Raw genomic sequence first — 6764 nt, forward strand, 5'->3', positions numbered from 1 at the left:
AAAATGCCTTTATTTATTTATTTATTTGGCAGACTCCTTTATCCAAGGCGCCTTACAGGTGTTACAGGGCAGTACAGGGTTACAAAGCAAGATTAATATTTAAATACAGTATAATTTACAGTAAATGCAATAATACTACTAGAATACAATATGAGCTAGGATGCAACAAGTCAGGATTACAACAAGTTATATCTACAATGACATAGTAGTGCAATAGTGCAAGGATAGTGCATTAGCCGAGGATCCAGTAATGTGGTGCTGAGATCAGGCAAATCCAGTGCATAGTAGGAGGGGTAAAGCAAGAGATCTACAATGCAGTCTAAACAAGGGGGTCTTGAGGAGGCGGTGGAAGGCAGTGAGGGACGGAGCAGTCCTGAAGTTCTCTGGTAACTGGTTCCACCACAGAGGTGTTAGGGAAGAGAAGGAGCAGCACGGGAGGATGGAGAGTGAAGGGAAGGCATGACCAGTCAGCCAGTAGAGGAGGAGCGGAGAGGGCGAGAAGGGGTGTAGGGAGACACGAGGCATTGGAGGTAGGATGGAGCAGTGTGGTCAAGGCAGCGGTAGGCAAGAAGGGTCTTTAATTGAATGCGAGCAGAGATAGGTAGCCAGTGGAAGGTGCGAAGCAGAGGGATAGCATTAGAGTAGCAAGGTTAGGACAATACAAGACGAGCAACATCATTTTTAATACTGAAGGGGGCGGATAGCTGAAGCAGGGAGACCAGAAAGGAGAAAGTTGGGTGGAATAAGTAGTAAGAAAAGGACAGATTCTGAAGACATTGCTAAGAAAGAAGCGGCAAGTGCGTGTCAGGGAAGAGGTGTGTTGAGAGAACTAGAGGGAGGGGTCAAGAATAACACCTAGTTTTTAGCAGAAAGAGATGTGGAGAGAGTGACAGTCAAGGGAAACTGAGATGGAGAAGTCAGAGGAGAGAGGAAGCAGATGGACAGATTTAGAGAGATTGGGTTAAGCAAGGTTGCAATGGTTGCATTATGCAAGGCATGCCTGTCATTTTGTCCCATCTTCCATGTAGCCCCCTTCGGGATGGCTCCGGCTGTGAAAGGTGCTACATAAGTACATGATTGTTGTTTTTCTATTATGCATATGCATTAGAAAAAACATAAACAGTGTCCCCAGTGGATCACTCAGCAAAAGCACGGCCATTTGGAGTGCAGGGTGAGACATGTAGAAAAAAGTGGGTAACATTGATTTTTTTTTTAAAGAAGTATAAACCAGAAACAACCCCTTGACATTATTATTTAGATTGTTCTATTCAGTGTTATTTATCAGGTTTTAAAGATTATAACCAAAAAGCAATAACTAAAACCCTTGATATGATCAATATAAAAGAAAAACAAGGGTGTAATATAAAATCCTTCAGTTTCAGATACAACGGCGTGTTCTATGTGGGTGTGTGTTCTGTTAACTCTGTGGTTTAGCCTAAAGATAAAATAGACTTCATTACATTTAACTGTTTCGGTTACGTGATGTCATGAAAAGCACAACACCAATCTCGTGACTCAGAATCAAGGTTTTCCTGTTTCATGCAATGGTGAAGATGTCTACTGTGCAATTCAACGATTACTGAAGATATCTGGATTGTGTTAGAAAGCAGTGCTCTCTACCATAATCCATCACACACATTCAGTACTTTTTATTGCATGCATTTATTTCTGTATTTAGAAATATTAAAAGTTAAATTCAATGACAAACATCTTGACTAAAAGTCTTTTTCCAATGTCTTCACTGTAGTGAAGATGAGTCATATTTTCAACGCAGTCTTTAATTAACTTCTATTTTATTTATTTTTTTAAAGGAGAAAAGTCCATGTAAATGATATAAAACTGAGAGGCAGACAGCTTTAATATATATATATATATATATATATATATATATATATATATATATAAAAGGCCATGAATTGTAGTATTTAAGTTGTTTGGTTGTAGTTTTGTAAAACCTGCAGCTTTTTTCCCTAAAAAAAAATAGGAGTTAAATAACAACTGGAGTAAACGCTTTGGAAATATAACCCAAAAACTAAATGCAAAACATTTGCATTGTAAAGAATTACGAGGTATGGTAAATGACAATCCGGGGTAAACTATGGTAAATGCATAGTATAACCATAGGAAAAGCATGGCAAAACTGCAAAAATACCGTGGCAAACTTTTATAAGGGTGAGTCTTTAAGGGATTTGTTTCTTGAAACATTACCCTGCAGCTGAAACATGAACGTCCAAAACGGGAAAACGCCAACAGAAGAAATCTCAGAAATGACCCAGTGCTGCTGACCAGGAGAAAAAAAAGGCCAAAGCAGATTTTCAGAGTGCTTTAGCAGGTGTAGTCAACATTGCTATGCCCAGTAACCACATACTAATGCATCCTGAGTCATTGCCACTCTTTATCCATGCATGTCCTCATAAAAGCACAACTGAATTAAAAGCAATATTGGTTTAAGTAAATATACACTGGGCAAGCAAAGTAGACAATGCGGCCTTATACTTAACAACCTACTTCTCTGTTTTTTTTCAACACATTTCTACAGAGTTTCTATGAAGAACAATATTTTCAAATCCTTCTTATGGACACTGAACTTTGTTAAGGCTTTAGAAAGTGTGTTATGTGTATTTTAGGCTTGTTAAAGTTGTCAGATATACTTTTTAACTCATGCTAGAAATTCACATGTTGTTATTCACACCTGTGCCCTGGCAGTGCCTGGGGGGAAGAGGGTGTCGTGCAAATAAGATATGCTTTAATGCCAATCAAAATGATTACTTCAGATCAGGAAAGGCGTGGCATCTGTGCCACCAGCTATTTTAATGGAAGGGTTTTCCCCACTTTGTCCCTTCTCGGATGTCCTTGTTCTGCGGCAGGCATAATTGGGTCTTGCATTCCACTGCCAAATGCAAAATAAGTAGGACACCATTCTTGAAAGAATACAGTTGTAATGTATAGTGGTCCTATCACATTCACCACAAAAATAGAAAAACCATAGTAACACCTTTTGAATAACACATACATTTCTTACTGTGGTTTACCATAGTATAACCATAGCAAAATCAGTGATAACACCATGTAACAAATTTTTTTTTTTTTGGTTCCTGGGTAGTAAGTGTTATTTCCTAATTGCTTATGCCTCAAAAGTATAGAAAATGGCTATTATTACCCACAAACTTTGCTTTTGTGACCATGACAGTGGTATTTTGAAATTTACCTATTTTCCAGAACATTCCAGATAGATTCAGTGCTGAGTAAACTTGGAGTAACTTCTAGAACTTTCTAGAACTTTCCAGTAATATAAATAGTAGTATAAATACAGGGGCCTTAAGCCCACCAGTTCAGTTTAGTTCCAGCTGCCTAAGTGGATACATATCTGCATTTTTCTGAGATGGCATCAAGAGGCTGCAAGCATCCGGCAGACGCATTTTGCTATGTCTGCGGCCAATTTATCAAGACAAGAGCGAAAAAGTACTCCGTGGAAGCATCTGCTAAGATGTGTGAGGCCTACAAGGCATATTTCGGCATGCCTGTCGGGGATCAAGACAAACCCTGGGCACCTCATTTCACCTGCGAGCACTGCAAAAAAACTCTGGAAGGTAAGATGGACAATTGTTGCTCGGAATTTTATGTTATAAAATTTGTTAACATTTTTAAAATCGTAAAAGTTTTTAATTTTAAAATGTTTTACAATTTTCAATGTTATTGAAAAAATATATCATATATGAAAAATGTTGCGAGAATCTCTTACACATTAGTCATGGGTGAAATAAATGTATTTTTGTAGGATGGTACAGAGGGGAAAAGAGAGCCATGAAGTTCGCTATCCCAAGAATTTGGCGGGAACCCACTGACCACTCAAGCAACTGCTACTTCTACATGGTGGACCGTTCCAAACATCGGACTGGCAAGAATGCACCTGCTATCACGTATCCGGACCTTCCTTCATCCATCGCCCCGGTGCCACACTGCCATGAGCTCCCCGTACCCACTCCTCCGGAGAGAGAGCAGCTGTCTTTAGAAGAGAGCAGCAAGTCAGAGAGCGAGGAAGACGTTGTAGATCCAGATGACAATTTCAGAGGTGGAGCTGAGGAGAGAAACCCATACTACCCCAACCAAAAAGACCTCAACGACTTGATTAGAGATCTTGGTCTCACCAAGTCCAATGCCGAGCTTTTGACGTCTAGGCTCAAGCAGTGGAACTTGTTGGATGAAAGTGTGCAAGTTGCAGATCAGAGGAAGCGTCACCAACCTTTTTCCAGCTTCTTCACCCGTCAAGATGGGCTCTGCTTCTGCCACAATGTGACCAGTCTGTTCGAGGCAATCGGAATCGCCTGTAACCAGAATGAGTGGCGTCTCTTCATTGACAGCTCATCCAGGAGCCTCAAAGCCGTGCTGCTCCATAATGGTAACAAGTACCCGTCTCTTCCCCTGGCTCACTCGGTGCACCTCAAAGAGGATTACAGCAGCATCAAGACCTTGCTGGACGCCTTGAAGTATGATGAGTACGGCTGGGAGGTCATAGGAGACTTCAAAATGGTGGCATTCCTGATGGGTCTCCAAGGTGGTTTTACCAAGTTTCCCTGCTATCTTTGCCTTTGGGACAGCAGGGACACCAAGGCGCACTACCACAGGCGGGACCCCCGGAAGGTGCTGATGCCACCACTGCACATCAAATTGGGCCTTATGAAACAATTTGTCAGAGCTCTAGATAAGGAGTCGGCAGCCTTCAAGTACCTTCAAGACTTCTTCCCTAAGCTGTCTGAGGCAAAGGTCAAAGCCGGTGTCTTCGTCGGACCACAGATAAAGAAGATCCTGGAGTGCAATGAATTCCCCAAGAAGCTCACTAGTAAGGAGAAAGCGGCTTGGAACAGCTTTGTCGCAGTGGTTCGGGGCTTCCTGGGCAATCACAAGGCCGAAAACTATGTGGAGCTGGTTGAGACTCTGGTGAAGAACTACGGCACAATGGGCTGTAGGATGTCCCTCAAAGTCCATATCCTTGATGCTCATCTTGATAAATTCAAGGAGAACATGGGAGCGTACTCGGAGGAGCAAGGCGAGCGCTTCCACCAGGATATACTGGACTTTGAACGCCGCTACCAAGGACAGTATAACGAGAACATGATGGGAGACTACATTTGGGGGCTGATTCGTGAAAGTGATTTACAGTATAATCGTAAAGCTCGAAAAACTACTCACTTCTAAATCTTTTTTAGTCATTTTTGTATTACTTTAGTATAAATACATGTTAATTTGGATTCATATGTTGTTTTTTTCTGACATTATGTGAACGAAGAGACACAAATTCGCCCGTTTTCTCATTGGAAATAGGTAAATTTCAAAATATCACTGTCCTGGTCACAAAAGCAAAGTTTGTGGGGAATAATAGCCATTTTCTATACTTTTGAGGCATAAGCAATTAGGAAATAACATGGTCCATTATGATAAATATAGTAAAGCATTGTAAAAATGGGGTTCATGCATGGTATAGGGGCTCGAGCAAATAAACCAGCAATTTAAGCCATGAAAAAGTGAATATTGCTTTGGGATACTGCCAGCACCATCAGGTGAACACCACAATATTTAAGAGTAAATTACTGTTAAATGTATTTTTAAAACATTTTCCTGCATTTTATGATATTTGCAATGATTCTGTGAACACTACACTACTCTTTGTCCCAATACTGCCCTCGTGCTGGCTGGATGACAATGTACCTGTATCCAATAGAGCTGGTGGGGACAAGAAACAAATGAATGGACACAGTCAAATGAATGGACACAGAGACAAATGAATGGACAAGAGACAAAATAATGGACACAGAGTCAAATGAATGGACACAGAGACAAATGAATGGACAAGAGACAAAAGAATGGACACAGAGTCAAATGAATGGACACAGAAACAAATGAATGGACAAGAGACAAATGAATGGACACAGTCAAATGGCATTCTGGAATGAGGGAATCAAAGACTGGTATGGTAGTCCTCCTGGAGCTTATATAAACAACAGTTCTTGATAGCAAGACAAGCCTTATTTTACAAACAAAAAAAACAACTATGCAATACAAGGAAGTAACCGTTTTGCTAAAAGCATTGAAAACCAACCCCTTGATACTGTTCCAAGTCAAACATTTGTTTTGATCTGACCAATGCTTCTTCAATCAGGAACTATACAACCTTTTGGATTTCACAATCATTAACCCTTTCCAAATAGTATTCTTATTGGCATCGCAGTGGCACTGTTGGCAATGTAATGTTTCAAGAGACATTGGTAGAAAAAAGGCAGTTGCAATGGTATTCATATTTTACCATACACATGCATTATGGTATGAACCAATATCAACCGGTAATTGATTGCAGTACCATTATAAAGGTTAAATGCAGCATACCATAGTACAATAAAATATACTAACGTGTAGGTGAGTCATACTGAGTTTATATAATTGCAATCTTAAACACCATTCTTACCACTGCAATTTTAGCTGTATTTTCTTACAAATTCTTGGAATAATTTTGAAAACTTTGCAAATATTTGGCCAGAACAATAAAACGTAGCTTTTGACATGCTGTTGTACGTTGTTCAGTAGGCCTGTTCGTTATTTCACGTTCTCAAAATGAAAGTTATGTTCAAGAAACCTTAGTAATTTTATTTAAAAAAAAAAAAAAAAAAAAAAAAAAAAGTTTTACATGAAATGGAACAATATCAATAATAAGCCACCCTATACCTATTCGCTTATTTCAAGAAAAAAAAGTTGTAAAAGTTGTATTTAAA

The sequence above is a fragment of the Acipenser ruthenus genome, chromosome 6 (genome assembly GCF_902713425.1).
Source record: "Acipenser ruthenus chromosome 6, fAciRut3.2 maternal haplotype, whole genome shotgun sequence".
NCBI classification, from domain to species: domain Eukaryota; kingdom Metazoa; phylum Chordata; class Actinopteri; order Acipenseriformes; family Acipenseridae; genus Acipenser; species Acipenser ruthenus.